The sequence below is a fragment of the Gossypium arboreum genome, chromosome 12 (assembly GCF_025698485.1).
Source record: "Gossypium arboreum isolate Shixiya-1 chromosome 12, ASM2569848v2, whole genome shotgun sequence".
In the NCBI taxonomy this organism is placed as follows: Eukaryota; Viridiplantae; Streptophyta; class Magnoliopsida; order Malvales; family Malvaceae; genus Gossypium; species Gossypium arboreum.
This window is the reverse complement of record NC_069081.1, coordinates 99,172,068-99,186,723: the sequence shown is the minus strand read 5'-3', so window position 1 is coordinate 99,186,723 and position 14,656 is coordinate 99,172,068. Positions and strand designations below refer to the sequence as shown.

General features: G+C 30.5%; 2 long non-coding RNA genes across 3 annotated transcripts; one reads left to right on the top strand and one right to left on the bottom strand.

Annotated features, from left to right (window-relative positions):
- Positions 1–2,731: 2,731 nt before the first annotated feature.
- On the bottom strand, positions 2,732–7,952 carry LOC128285209 (uncharacterized). Of its 2 annotated transcripts, XR_008275655.1 has the most exons (4): positions 7,860–7,952; positions 7,303–7,386; positions 6,231–6,295; positions 2,732–2,981 (listed from the first exon to the last, which is right to left on the bottom strand). It is a non-coding gene; the product is annotated as an uncharacterized LOC128285209 (long non-coding RNA). The 2 variants fall into 2 exon arrangements; XR_008275656.1 differs by lacking the exons at positions 7,303–7,386; positions 7,860–7,952 and adding an exon at positions 6,862–6,928.
- Positions 7,953–12,955: 5,003 nt separating this feature from the next.
- On the top strand, positions 12,956–14,656 carry LOC128285639 (uncharacterized). Its single transcript, XR_008276156.1, has 2 exons — positions 12,956–13,091; positions 14,301–14,656. It is a non-coding gene; the product is annotated as an uncharacterized LOC128285639 (long non-coding RNA).

Sequence of the window (14,656 nt, the reverse complement as noted above, 5' to 3'; positions counted from 1 at the left end):
TGTAAGTTGTCTGATATGCCTAGTAATGCCTCGTAACCTTATTTCGGCGACGGTTTGGGGTTAAGGGGTGTTATAGTCACAACATAGGGAGCAAAATGCAAGAATTGTCATACTGCTTTTGGTGTCGTGACACAGCCATAGGATGTCGCGACATACCCCTGAATCCATCCTTAAACTACACATACTGCCCTTAATGTCACAACACAGGCACTAGGGTGTCGCGACACTGGCCCTGTATGGGAGATAATTACAAGCTAGGGGTGTTTTGGTATGCATAATCAAAAGTTAGCCACAAGAGCATTAAGTAAACTAGAGTTGAGGCTGAAGGCAACCCTAACTCTATAAATAAGCTCCTAAACACTTGTTAAAGGACAACTTTTGATATTCTAAGTTTTTCTTTGTAATTTAGTTTTCATTTTTTTTTCTTAGGGTTTGATTTCTTTTCAGTTCTTTTCATTTGTGTTCTTTAGAGAACCTAATTTGTAGACACAATCAAACATTTGAGGATTTCTACGCTTCATCAATCGAATACAATCAGGATTCTCTAAACTTTATTCTTGATTTATTTTTTCATGCATAAATTTATTATCATGTTTACTATGTTTATGGATTCCATGAGTAACTAATCCTCTTATGGGGGAGTAGCGAGTGGAAATGTGATTCATTAGTTGCTATTTAAAGGTTTCTTCCGGATCAGTTGTTCAGGAGAGGAAAAGCTTACACCCTAGGGTTGACGACCCTAGGAAGTCATTTAGGTAGGAATTAACCCAAATTTGGTATAGCTTATCCGTGAACACCTTAGCCCTGAATCGATCTGGACTATGAGTTCGAGAGATAAGTAGTTCTTGCCAACTCATTACTTTAGTAGAAGATCGAGAGATCCTACTAGGGTAAAGACTAGTAGATTGAATAGAATCCTGAAATAGGAATTAGTTATAATCACAAAAACAATCTAATCATCCATGTTTTCGTTTGACTGAATTTAGAAATTAGTTTTCCAAAGTCCCTTTTAATTCTTTATTTATAAATACCCAAAAAATCTTTCCTTTTGTTTTATCTTAATATAATTAATTTAAACTACTAATTAATTCTATTTGCGTTTAAGTTAACTTTAATTTAGTACTCACCTCCCTTGGGTACGATCCTCTAAGTACTTACCTACTTCTTTGTAAAACTATATTACAACCTGACCTGTATACTTGCGGACACCGCCTCAAATCTATATCTTTCGTTGCAGTATTTACACCCTAGACGTTAGTACGTCAGGAGGTGTTCATTAGTGTTGGATCACCAGTACACCCCATGGCGCAGCAGAAAATTAAATCTGGTGATCACATCCAGGGATCCATGTGCAAGGAACAAATCAAGGTGAAAAGGGTATGAACAATTACCTTTAGTCGTCTAAACGATCGAATGAGCAGATTACACAATTGTATGTCGATTCCAAACTGCTACAAAAATGTTTCGACCTCTACGTAATTCACCGCTGTGACAACAAACGATAAGCACTCTCTAAAACATTTTCAGAGAGAAAAATTACTTGACATCTACTAGACCTCACACATCCTTATTTCAGGTATATTAGGTTGTTCTCAAAAACCCTATATTTCCTAATTTATATGAATCAAATCATAATAATTAACCAAATATTATAATTACCATAATTATAATAATGTTTGACCAAAAAATTACAATTACAGTTGATTATAATAATATTCGATCCTAAATTATAATTACAATAATTATAACAAGGATTTTGATAAATTATTTTTTTAGTTAAATTTTATACGAATCAAATTCATATATTAATTTAACCATATTTTTCATTATGTGTACAACATACTTGTACAAATAATTCGTTCGATATATAACTGCCCAATTAAATTAATTCTATAATCAATTTAATTTATGTTGATAGCTAAATACAATATCAACTATGTTTGGATTTCGTTTGTTTCAACCATAGGGTGTGACCTTGTAGGTTCTTGTAATGTTAGCAGTAATACTAGAACGACTCTAATATTACAAACAATGAGTGGCATCTAGCAATGTAACGCCCCCTTACTCGAGACCATCGCTGGAGTCGAGCATGAGACATTACTAAACTTATTTTAGCATTTAAACAAGTTCAAACAATTCTCGTAGTAAACTATCCATCTACATTACAGTCGTTAAAAAAATCATATCTCGAGTTACAAAACTCAAAATCCAATTCCATGAATTTTCTCTGAAACTAGACTCATATATCTACTTACTAATTTTTTTCTAGAATTTTTGGTCAGGCCAATTAGTACAGTTTATTAGTAAAAGTCTCCCCTGTTTCAGAGTTCGGCTACTCTGACCCCTGTCTACTACGAATCAAATTTATTCCTGTACAGAAATCCAATGACTATGCCGTTTGTTTCAATTAAAAATAGAATATCCATACATATAAAGTGTGAGTCCTACTTATTTATACACAATTTATGGTGAATTTCTAAAGTCAGAACAGGGAATCCAAAAATTGCTCTAACCCTGTTTCACCAAAACGTAAATATCTCATAAAATACAACTCTTTTACCTATTTTGTTTCTTCCATATAAAAATAGATTTATTAAGCTTCAATTAAATATTTTATTCATCATCTAATTCACTTTATACTATTTTTGGTGTATTTTCAAAGTTGAATTTCACATCTTGTCCAAATCTGTTTTAGTATAAAATGTTGATAACTAAGTTTATAACATCTTCATTTCTTCTCTCTACAATATTTACCATCACTTCCTCTAATTTCTCTTCACTAACATATCAAAAACATACTATACTTAAGGTTTTGGTAACATTTACAAAACATACCAAAATATCACTTAACAACTTAGGTACTTTCAAAATGACCAAAAGACATCCTAGGTACAATGCCATTTTCCAAAAAGATAGAAACTTCACCAATTTGAGTTCGGGGATCGGCTTGTATGCTGAGTTCTTATACTTTCATACCTAGCCTGCGCACGGAAACAAACCATACGCTGAGAATACTCTCGGTGGTATTTCTATAAACAATCGCTTAATCAACTTTAAAACATGGTAATTCAAACACATTATTGCTATTATTCAATATCAATCATCATTTCAATAACAGTCAATCAATCAGTACTTTAATAATCTTTACTTTATTTACCCTTATTAACATAACTCGGACACTGACAGATACACGGATCCAACCCACACTCCAGGATAAGCACATAGTGTTTCATCGGAACAAATCTGAAACTTTAACATTATAGTACACAAAGTACTTCATCGGAACAAATCTAGAACTTTAACAGTAGTCGACACATAGTGTCTCATCGACTCAATGTCAGAATATCCCAATACTTCCAATTCCTATGACATGTCAACTATATCCAACTAGCCCGACACTGTTAACAGGGTATTCAAAATCACATTCATTTCAATATGGTAAGAATACTTACCTCATTCACATTTTCATACAATATAAATATCAAATATAGCAATAACGATTAAGCTCGGTTTATAGAAATACAAACTACTATTTATCGAATTTAATCGATATCTTCGTTTACTTTCTCTTTTCCCTTCTTGGATGACGTATCCGGTGCTACGTTAGCTACGGACAATCATACAATTAAAAATCATCAATATACTAATTCATAAAACACATTTTCACTTTTTATCAAACTTTTACAAAAATTCCAATTTCATCCTTTTTCCCATTACTAATCTTTTTTTTAACTAAATCGTCATATTTTCATTTAATCAACTCATTAACAATTTCAAGCTCATAAAAAAAATCATCATAAAACATAAATTTTGAGCTCTATACAACTTAGTCCCTAGTTAAACCTAACTTAAAAATTCCTTTAACAAATCACTTCTAACTTCAATTTCTATCAATTTAACCCATAAAACCTCAATTTATTCAACTAAATCAATATCTAAAAATTCTCTATTTTTTTTCATTTTAACCTCATACATGTAGAACTTTGAATTAGGCATCCATAAACATAAAATCACAAGAAAATGAGCTAAAACAACTTACCAATCAAGCTTTAGGGCCTTAATCCTAAAATTTTCCCTTTTCTTTTCTTTCTTTCTTTCTCACGTTTACTCTCTCGTAACTCTTTCTATCTTTCTTTTTTATTTCATTTCCTTTATTCATAAATCTATATTCAATATAATAATATTATATAATAATATTAATAATATAATATTATTCTAATAAAATAACTTAATCTATAAGAAAAACTACTTTAACACATTTAATATTTTTACCAACTATTACACATGTTATACAATATTAACACACACATGTCACTTAGGGTCTAATTGTTAGATTAGTCCCTTTACTAATCTTTAATCTATAATTAAACTTTTATACCTTATGCAATTTAGTCCTTATTCTAAATTCAAGCTACTTAACTTAATCAAACATTAATCAACCACTCAACTATAATTCATAAATATTTCTAATAAATATTCATTAATTAATTTCACGAAAACAGTTCTCAAGACTCGATTTTTGATACCGTAACTTTCGGTTCATTACAAGTAATGCATCATTGCTACCTAAGTTACAAGAAGTCATGATTTGACATAACATTTATGTGATTAACCCTTCATGTATTAAATCATTTTGTCCTTTATATCTAGAATGGACACAAGTCGTGGAATAGTCACAATTGCATAGTCCATCTAATGTTTCTTGATATCCTGAGTAGACTATGAAAAACAAATAAGTATGATATTTTATATCAACTTATTCGAGCATGACCATGCATTTCTGGTCTCACTCAATTAAGTGGCCTAGGATATTTCTCCCATTATTTCGGAGGGACAAATTCTATATTGATCAACCATATCCCACTACATAGATTGTGGTATATCCAACATCAGCCTTTATAGAACAACCAGTTACGGTGGACGTTTGACTGTATCAAAATATACGACTAATGATGTTGGGATAATGATGATCTCAAGTCTGAGGATCATATACATAGTAATCACTATGTGTAATGTAACACCCTTATCCTATACCCGTCGCCGGATTAAGGTTATGAGGCATTATCGGTTAACATAAATCTCAGATCAACTTCTATCGTAATTTAACTAATAAAAATTTTAAATCAACTATCATGCTTCAATTTAATATTACATAAGAAATAAGAATTAAACTAATCAAATAATGCCAATAAGGAAACATGCAACATTTTTTTTTAAACTTTTATAACCTTGAGCATTATATGCGTAAAATGTTCTATAGTGATGTAAGCATCATTCGCACACCATGAATGAGCAACCACAAATTAGTTCCTTACAAATAATTAAACCACTCAAGTAATCTATAAATATTATAGTTATATATATATATATATATATATATCGTGAGAGATCGGTACGAAATTTTGTTGGCCTTCCATCAAATTAACTAACAAAGTTTACCTTTACCGAAACACAAGTAAAAATAAACCTAACACATGAATATATATATATATATATATTTACTTGAAAGCGCATAAATGCATATTACAATGTCACATTATAAATCAAAACATTATCCCGGCAACTATCAAGTCACAAACAAGTCGTTTTATTATGAGCATAAATATTTATACAAATATGTGCTGAATCTCAATTTAGCTAGACCATTTCATCCAAACATATCCTATAACCGAATATACCAAAACATCATTGCAAAAGTCTTCTAGCCTAATTATGTAACAATTTTACCTCACCAGTATAAGTCTTTAACCACATCCATCACTTACCCTTTTAATAACAGCACATATCAAGCTAATATACAAATATCATCACTTTAACTAACATATTTAATAATTCCTTCATAACCTAACTATTATAACAAAAACAAATCACATTTATTATCTATCATAGCCGAAATATATTATTTAAAACCACATACACACCCAAAATTTTCATCACCGAACTACTCAAGCCAAACACATCCAAAAATTATAATTAATAAAACATATAAGACTAAATCTAAGCGGTATAAGCAAGCCACTCTCCAGCACATAGTACTTATCACAAACTTTATATATATACATAACACATGCCACAAACTAAGATAAACGTAACCCATGCCTAACATGACCAAATTTATATAATAAAATTTAGCCATCTTCGCATGGCTTTTATATATGCATTCATTTCCAAAGTTTTTAACCTCAAAACCAACCTATACATATCATAATTCAAGTTCAGTTTAAAAGTACCAAAGCTGTGGATAGTGTGACGAGCTTGGCTGACAATCCCCGAGCTTGTAGCTTGATTCCAAAATCTATAAAATAAAGTAAACACAACACACAGAATAAGCTATCACAGCTTAGTAAGTTTTAAGCAAACAAACAATCAAATAAAATTAATTAATATAACTAAACAGAACCAAATTATTTTATCATACCACATGTAGATCCAATTGTTTATAAATACATATATTCATACTAAGTATGTATTTAAACATATAATAAATATTTCTCTTTTATTTATTATTTTATTATTTTTATATTATCACCTTGACCGAATATTTATATCACCAAAATTCATATAAATTGCTTTTAATCTTCATAGTGAATATATAATACATACTTAGTTTACACGCACAAACACGAACTCATGTGATTTATTATGCTTCCACTTACATGTATTAACCATATAAGCGAATATGTACCTCATCACTTAATCACATACACATAAGAACTATTACAACATGCTTACTAGTCAATCACAAAATAAATACACATATCATACATATATATTTTTTTAAACTTATACTTACAAAATTTGTAACAAATAACCAAGGTGTTTACTTACCTTTGTTCAAATAAATGACAAATAAATTCTTACCTGATCTATAGTTTGTTTTACACATTCGTTCTCATTATGCCTCTGCCCGATGAGCCATTCGGAATTGGATAGGACACTCAGATAATTGCACAAGTCGTACACTGCCAACGTCCCAGACGTGGTTTTACATGTAGCCACATACCGATGCCATTGTCCTAAACAGGGTCTTACTTGTAAACACATATCGAAACCATATATCGATGTCATGGTCTTACTCGCACACATGTATCGGAATCCTATGTCAAGACATATGTATCCTAAATATTCCTAAAGTTCATACGGGGCTTTTGGACTTCGTATCTCGGTCGAATTGAACTCGAAAGTGTGGTAGCCAAATTTATACATATTCGCCATAACACAATTAAATTCTAACATTCCATAACAGCATATAATTATAACATTAATTTACTAATAAACACATCTATTTGCTTATAAACTTACCTCGGATGGTATAAAACGGAATCAGACGGCTAGTCGACAACTTTCGTTTTTCCCGGTCCAAATCCGATTTCTTTAGTTCTTGATCTAAAAATATTCAAATTAAGCTCATTCAAACATATTTTCATTCAATTTAATCCAAAAACACATAAATAGAGAAATTACCATTTTACCCCTAACATTTATAATTTTTACAATTTAGTCCCTATTGCACAAAACACAAAAATACACAAAATTTCCAATTACCCATGTTTAGCCGAATCTTACCCATTACCATACGAGTCCATATATTTCATTAATTTCACATTTTAGTCCCTTAAATTATTATTTTTGCAATTAAGTCCTAATTACTCAAAATTATCAAAAATTCCAATACAAAATATGTTAAGCTAAAACATATCTTTCATTTTTCATCATCAAACCACAAAAATCACAAGCTATCAACATTGGCACAACTCAAAATATTCATCAAAATAAAAAATTTAAGCATGGATTTTGTAGTACTCGAAGCAACGATCTCAAAAACGTAAAAATTATCAAAATCCGAGCTGAACACTTACCTTAATCTAGCTTGAACAAGGCCGAACCCTACTTTGTTTTATTTCTTTTTCTTTGTTTTAGTTTCGGTGCAAGGATGAAGAAATAACATGGATATGGCTTTTTATTTTATAATATAATAACATATATTAACGTATTATTATTTTACCTTTTTTTTTCTTTTTAACTTTAGTTAATATATTATAAAATCATCCACTACCATCCAACATTATATATATAATGGGATAATTTCACCATAAATACCCCCACTTAGAAAGCCATTAACAAATAAGCCCTTTACAAAATAAACTACCCACTTTTCAATTTACGCGATTAAGTCATTTTATTTAATCGGACACCTAAACGACAAAATTAAACCATGAAAATTTCATAGATATAAATTCACACAAAATAAACATAGAAAATAATTTTTAAATATTTTTATGACTCGAATTTGTGGTCCCGAAACCACCGTTCCGATTAGGGTCTAAATCGGGCTGTTACAAGTAATGTTATAACTATTAAATAATAATCCAAGAAACATACTCATAGCGGGTCAGTCCAATATGTTGTTCTCTAACACACATACTTATGTGTTGATTTTGACATCTCATGTCAATGACAACATTTTGCCATCAATTAAGTACACGTTAATCTTAATGCATTATTGTTGTCCAAGCCCACAATAATACTCGACTAAAGACCTTTTAAGAATAATCATATTATTCTTAGGACATTATTATAAAATAGTTTATTTATATACACAGAAAATAAATTGAAATAATAATGGTTATACCTTATATTAATAACGAGGTAAAATAAGTATGTTATTACAATCATCTCATGATTGGTCTTTGGGCATACTCTAACAATTGGTAATATGTATATATTAAAAGGGTTAAATCATATGATATGGCAAAAATAGAAATTTACATTAGTATCGTCGAATCATATGCATGGTAAACCAAAAGCTTATTAGTCCAAATATACTAATTAGTTGGCATAATCGGTTAGACCATCCCGATCAATAATGATGCAACAAAATAAGAATTTACATGGATATTTATTGAAGAATTTGAAGCTTCTTAATTTATCAAGTGTTGCTTGTTCTCAAAAAAGATTTATTAAACCTCACTAGCAAAAGTTGATATTGAATATCTTGCATTTCTAAAAGAAATATGGGTTCATTTATCCAACAAGTGGATATTCTTATATTTTGGTAAATGCATCTACAAGATAATCATAAGTGAGTTATCAACACACAACTTGTAGTTTGCAAGATTACTTGTTTAATATTTGTCTAAGAACAAAACTTTTAGATCATGCAATAGAGACAATTCTTGCTAATGTTGTAATAGCCTGAATTTTCAGTGGTGTCGGAATAGTGATTCGAGATCACTAAATCCGACAAATGAGTAGAAAATATTAATAATTTAGTGAATATAAGTTAAATGTGAAGTTAGAAAAATTTTTGAAATAGCAAATAGTGTACTAGAAATAAAAAAATTAAATTAGAATCGGAAACGAGATATCGAGAGTTTGAAAATTTTTAAAACGAGCCATAAATATTTTTATAAATATTTATGGAGTGTTAATAAGTTAGTATTAAAGTTTAGTCAAGAAATTTTAAAGTTTCGATAGTTAATTGAATAAAAGGATTAAATTGTAACAAATGTAAAATTATGGGAAATGATTAAATAGCTTAAATGATAAAAGAAAGAGGGTTTAAAAGGCAAATAGACCCCAGGTCTATTTGGGCTGGACGGCAAGGTGCATGAAATCAGCAAGAAAATTGATGAATTAAGGGCAAAATTGGAATATTGCAAAAATTTACTTAATAAACTAGGACTAAAGTGGAATTATCTAGAATTCTCATTATTTTTCTGCATTCTCATCAGCAAAAACACCATAGAAGGGTTTTCTTAAGCTGGTTTTTCATATTTTTACTGCAAGTTAGTTCAATTCTTGATTATTTCTTGAAATTTTTGTGTTTTTATGACTTTTACAACTAGGTCCACTTGTTGAATTCATTAGTTTTTGATTCTATGAAAGAAATTGAAAGTTGATATGAATATGTGCTGGAATTATATGACGATTTAGCATGGAATTAGAGTTTTAAATTGTTTATATGCTGATTTTATTGAAAGAATTGAATAGAAAGTGAATGTTTGGGATCTAAAGGTGAAAAAGTTTGAAGTTAGGGTTTTATGTGGAAATTCTGAATTTAAATAATTGTGAAATAACTTATAATGTTAAGGTAAAGCATTAATTGGGAAGAATTAGCTTCATTGAGGGATTAATTGAGCAAGGACTGAATTGTATGAACTGTGAAATTTGGGGCAAAAATCGAAATCAACATTTGCACTAAAACAGTTTTGGACAGTAGCAGTAGTCTAACTTTGAAAAATCACCATAAATTTTAGAAATCGAATTATAAGATGAAAAAAATATGAAATTAAAGCTTATTGAGTCTAGTTTCTCATAGAAGAAACGGTGTAAGCAACGGAATTGTAGATCATGAGATATAATAGATTTTGTGAGACAATGTCAGAATGATTTCGGGATCCCCTGTTCTGACTTTGAAAAATCATCAAAAAATTGAGAAAAATAATTAGGGGCTTAAATTTATATTTTTAAAATCCTTAATGAGTCTATTTTCAATAAAACAAACATGGACATCATCGAAATTGCATGCGAAGAGATAATTAATTTTTAGTGAAGAAGGGTCGGAATTGTCAGACAGCAGAACAGGGGTGACTTTAAAGAATAAACTGTACTTATTGGCTAAACAAAAAATTCTAAAAATTTTATGATAAGAAGATATATAGTTTCAGATAAAATTAGCGGATCCTAAGTTGGAGTTCTGTAGCTAAAGATAAAAATAATCTAGTGACTATGACACCGATGGACAACATTGGAATATACATAAGTAAACAATTAAATTATAGATAATATTACTTATAAGCAGGTTGAAGATGAAGTCAATACTGATAAATGAATGATTTTACAATGATAGATCGAGAACACAAGCAAGTCGAGGAAAAGAAAAAGTAGTGATTAGTCCCGAATTTTCACAAATTTTACAAATCGACCTGTAAGTTCATATGGTTGAAGTTTAATGATTATATGTTAATTTTATGAATTATATAATGTATGATGAAATATATTTATTGATGAATAGAAAATAAAATAACAACCTGAAAATCGAATAAATGATCAAATTGAGTGGAATGTCGGATTTGAGTACTTCTGATCAGTGACAAGTGATAAGTGGTAGCCTCAGCTACACTTATCTGATCAGTGATAAGTGACAAATGATAAGTGGTAGCTTAGCTACTCTTATCTGATCAGTGACAAGTGATAAGTGATAAGTGGTAGCTTTAGCTACACTTATCTGATCAGTGACAAGTGATAAATGTGATTAGTGTAAGACCGTGGCAGGACTATGATTTTAAAAAGTGATAAGTGATCATATGCAAGACCATAGTTATACTATGGCAAAGTGAAAGTGAAGTACTCAATTTTCCTTTACCATTCCCTAATTTGGTTAAAGAATGATATATGACAAATGGGCCCAAAAGAATTAATGGAAATGGATAAGTGGTAGTGAGTTTGACAGGTGAACTTAATAATTGTGTATATAGTATAAGTGTATAAATATTAGGTAAGATTTATGTTTTATGCCTATGAACTTACTAAGCTTTTATAAGCTTATTTGAGTGTATTCAATGTCTCTTGTAGATTGATGTGGAAGTATACGGAGGATCGGATCAACACAGAGGATCACACTATCCAGATTATCTCTGGTAGCTTTTGTAAATTTCCTTTTTGATTTATATGGCATGTATAAGGCTTGGTGATTATATAAATATTAAGACTTGTTTAATGAATATACATTAAAGTAAAGAATGATGAGTAAGTTAAATAGTATAATTATAATAGAAGTATAATTTTGTATTAAATTGATTGAAATGAATTGGTTGGTTGGATTGGTCTCGGTTTTAAAAATTGCGGGAAGGTTAGATATTTATAAAGGGTTATATTGAGCAAAAAAAAAAACACTTTGGGATTTTGCGAAAAATTTCCTATGGTTTCGATTTAATTCTAGTCTGGTCTCGAAGTATGTTTTGGGCTTTGGAGGCCCATCTAAAGGACACCATGACATGTTTTAGTAAATAAATAGTATTTAGCTCGTATTAACGGAAAATTAATTCGGTAAACTCCGGAAATGCCTCCTACCCTATTCCGGCGATGAATACGGGTAAGGGGTGTTACATGTAACAGCCCGATTTTAGGCCTAGTCGGAACAGTGGTTTCGGGACCACTATTCTGAGGCCAGAGAAAATTATTTTAGTATTATTTTATGTGTTATAATATGATTTTATAAGTGCATGTTAATTTTGGTATATTAATTTTAGCGATTTCTAGTCCAATTTGAAAAAGGACTAAATCGCGTAAAAAGTAAAAGTTGTGTTTTAATACCTAAAGGTGTTAAATTGCCTTGTATCTTAAATTAGGGTCTTTAAAGTGAAATTAGGCCATTGAAAGTGTGATGGCCGGCCATGGGAGACAAAATAGTTTTATTATTAACAAATAAAAAAAAAGAAAAGAAAAAGCTATCATTTTCTCTTCCCTTCACGAAATATGCAGCAAAGAAAGAGTTTTGAAGCTGGAAAATTTCAGCAACATATTTCCCTTGCTTGTAAGTGATTTTAATGTCTTTGCTTGATGATTTTGTATTTTTGGAACTCCTAAAGCATAAGCTTTCATATGAGGGACTTTTGTGCAAGATGATAAAGAGTCTAGGGTTTTGCCATGAATATATATGTGTTGTTTGCTGTGTTTTTATGGAAGATTATAAGTCCTAATTGTCTAATAAACAACTTTTGTGAAAGAAATTGCAAGAAAATACCTTAAAAAGGCTAAATTGCTAAGTTGTAAAATGAGTTGTAAATGTGTAAAATAGTTGAAATTATGAGTTGCTATGGTTATGAAAATGGTTCATCTAGACTCAAGGAGTAAATAAATGTGATAAAAATTAATTTACTGAGCATTGGGGAAAAAGTGCAAATATGCAAAAGTTTAGGGTCAAAATGAAAATTTGTAAAAATATGATTTTTAGACCCATATGAATATTGTGACTGATTGGTAGGCTAAATGTGATGTTATAGATGATGAAAATTGAGACTTGGACCTAGAACGGAAAGAAATCGATTTATGGACGAGTATGTCATTTTCACATTTGTGGTATCGAGGTAAGTTCGTATGTAAACAATACCATGCTATACATGTATTTAAATGTTATCATTACATGAATTGTACAGATATTAATGTGTATGTGATTAATAGAAATATGATAAGACAAAGCCTTAGTAGACGAGGAAAAATCCCGTTTGAACCTTAGGAATAGAATAGGATACGAGTGACATGTCACTAGGAATTATGAGCCTAGATGACTAGCTCGAGAGTGAGCATTGAAATGTCATGAGATATGAGGTAGCTTTAACTACAATTGAGGCACTTATGTGCAAAGGCTTTTCCGAATATCTAATTAGTATTCCAAGTGTTCAACGGGCAATCCAAGGAAAGAGTTAATGATGGTCCCAATGAGGTAAGTCATTGGTGAGTATGCACTCGAGTTATGTTACGAGTTGTGCAAGTATGTATACTAATCCTATGAGAATGCCTTGATATGTGATGATCTATGATGCATAATATGTGTTCTTACCATGATGGATAAAATGGTGTTGTATTAATATTATGAACAATGATCATGAATGAGTAATTTAGTCTTGACAGATTTGAGTTACTGCAGTAGTGTAACTTTGAAAATACACTAAAAATAGTGAAAAATGAGTTAGAGGCAGAATAAAATATGAGATTAAAGCTTAATGAGTCTATTTTTACATGAAAGAAACAGAGGAAGAAAAAGAATTCCATATTGTTTGATATTTGAATTCTTGTGAAACAGGGTCTGAATGAATTCGAGATCCCCTATTCTAACTTTAGAAATTCACCAAAAATTGTACAAAAATTGTTAAGAGTTATACCTTACATGAATGGATTCCTTATTGAGTCTATTTTTATGGGAAATAAACGACATGGTCGTTGGAATTTTTTACAGGGAGAAATTTGGTTTGTAGTGCACAGGGGTCAGAGTGGTCATACCCTGAAATAGGGGATACTTTAACTAATAAACTGTACTATTTGGCTTAACCAAAAATTCTGGAAATTTTATGAAAGAAAGGAAAATAAATCTAGTTCCAGGGAAAATTAACGAAACTTAATTCGGAGTTTCGTAGCTCCAGATATAAATAATTTAGTGACCATTGCTCAGAAAGACAGCTTGTAGTGAACTTGAAAATATGTTGTAAACATTGATAAAACAAGTTAATGAGTTGCTAATTGTTTTCATATGAACTTACTAAGCGAAAGCTTACCCCCTTCTTTCCCATGTTTTCTAGAGTTTCCAGGTTAGCTCGGGTTGGAGGCCGTCAGAGATATTATCACCCTATCGAGTTAACGTTATCGGAGTAAGTAAACTCAAGTGATTCGAGTCTATGGCATGTATAGGGTTTTAATGTGAGTATGTAATATTATGATTTAGCCAAAGGCATTGGCTTGTTATTAAGGTAGTATTAGTCATGTAAATTAGCCTATGTCGGCTAATGACATTATGGGCCCATATGATTATTCTTATGCATGTATGTTATTATCTCTTGTGATGTGGCTTACAACATGTATGCCTAGAGATTGAATTGAGATTCATTGATGAGCTAGTAACTAATGCAGGATTAAGTGATTGGTAAATAGTTAATAA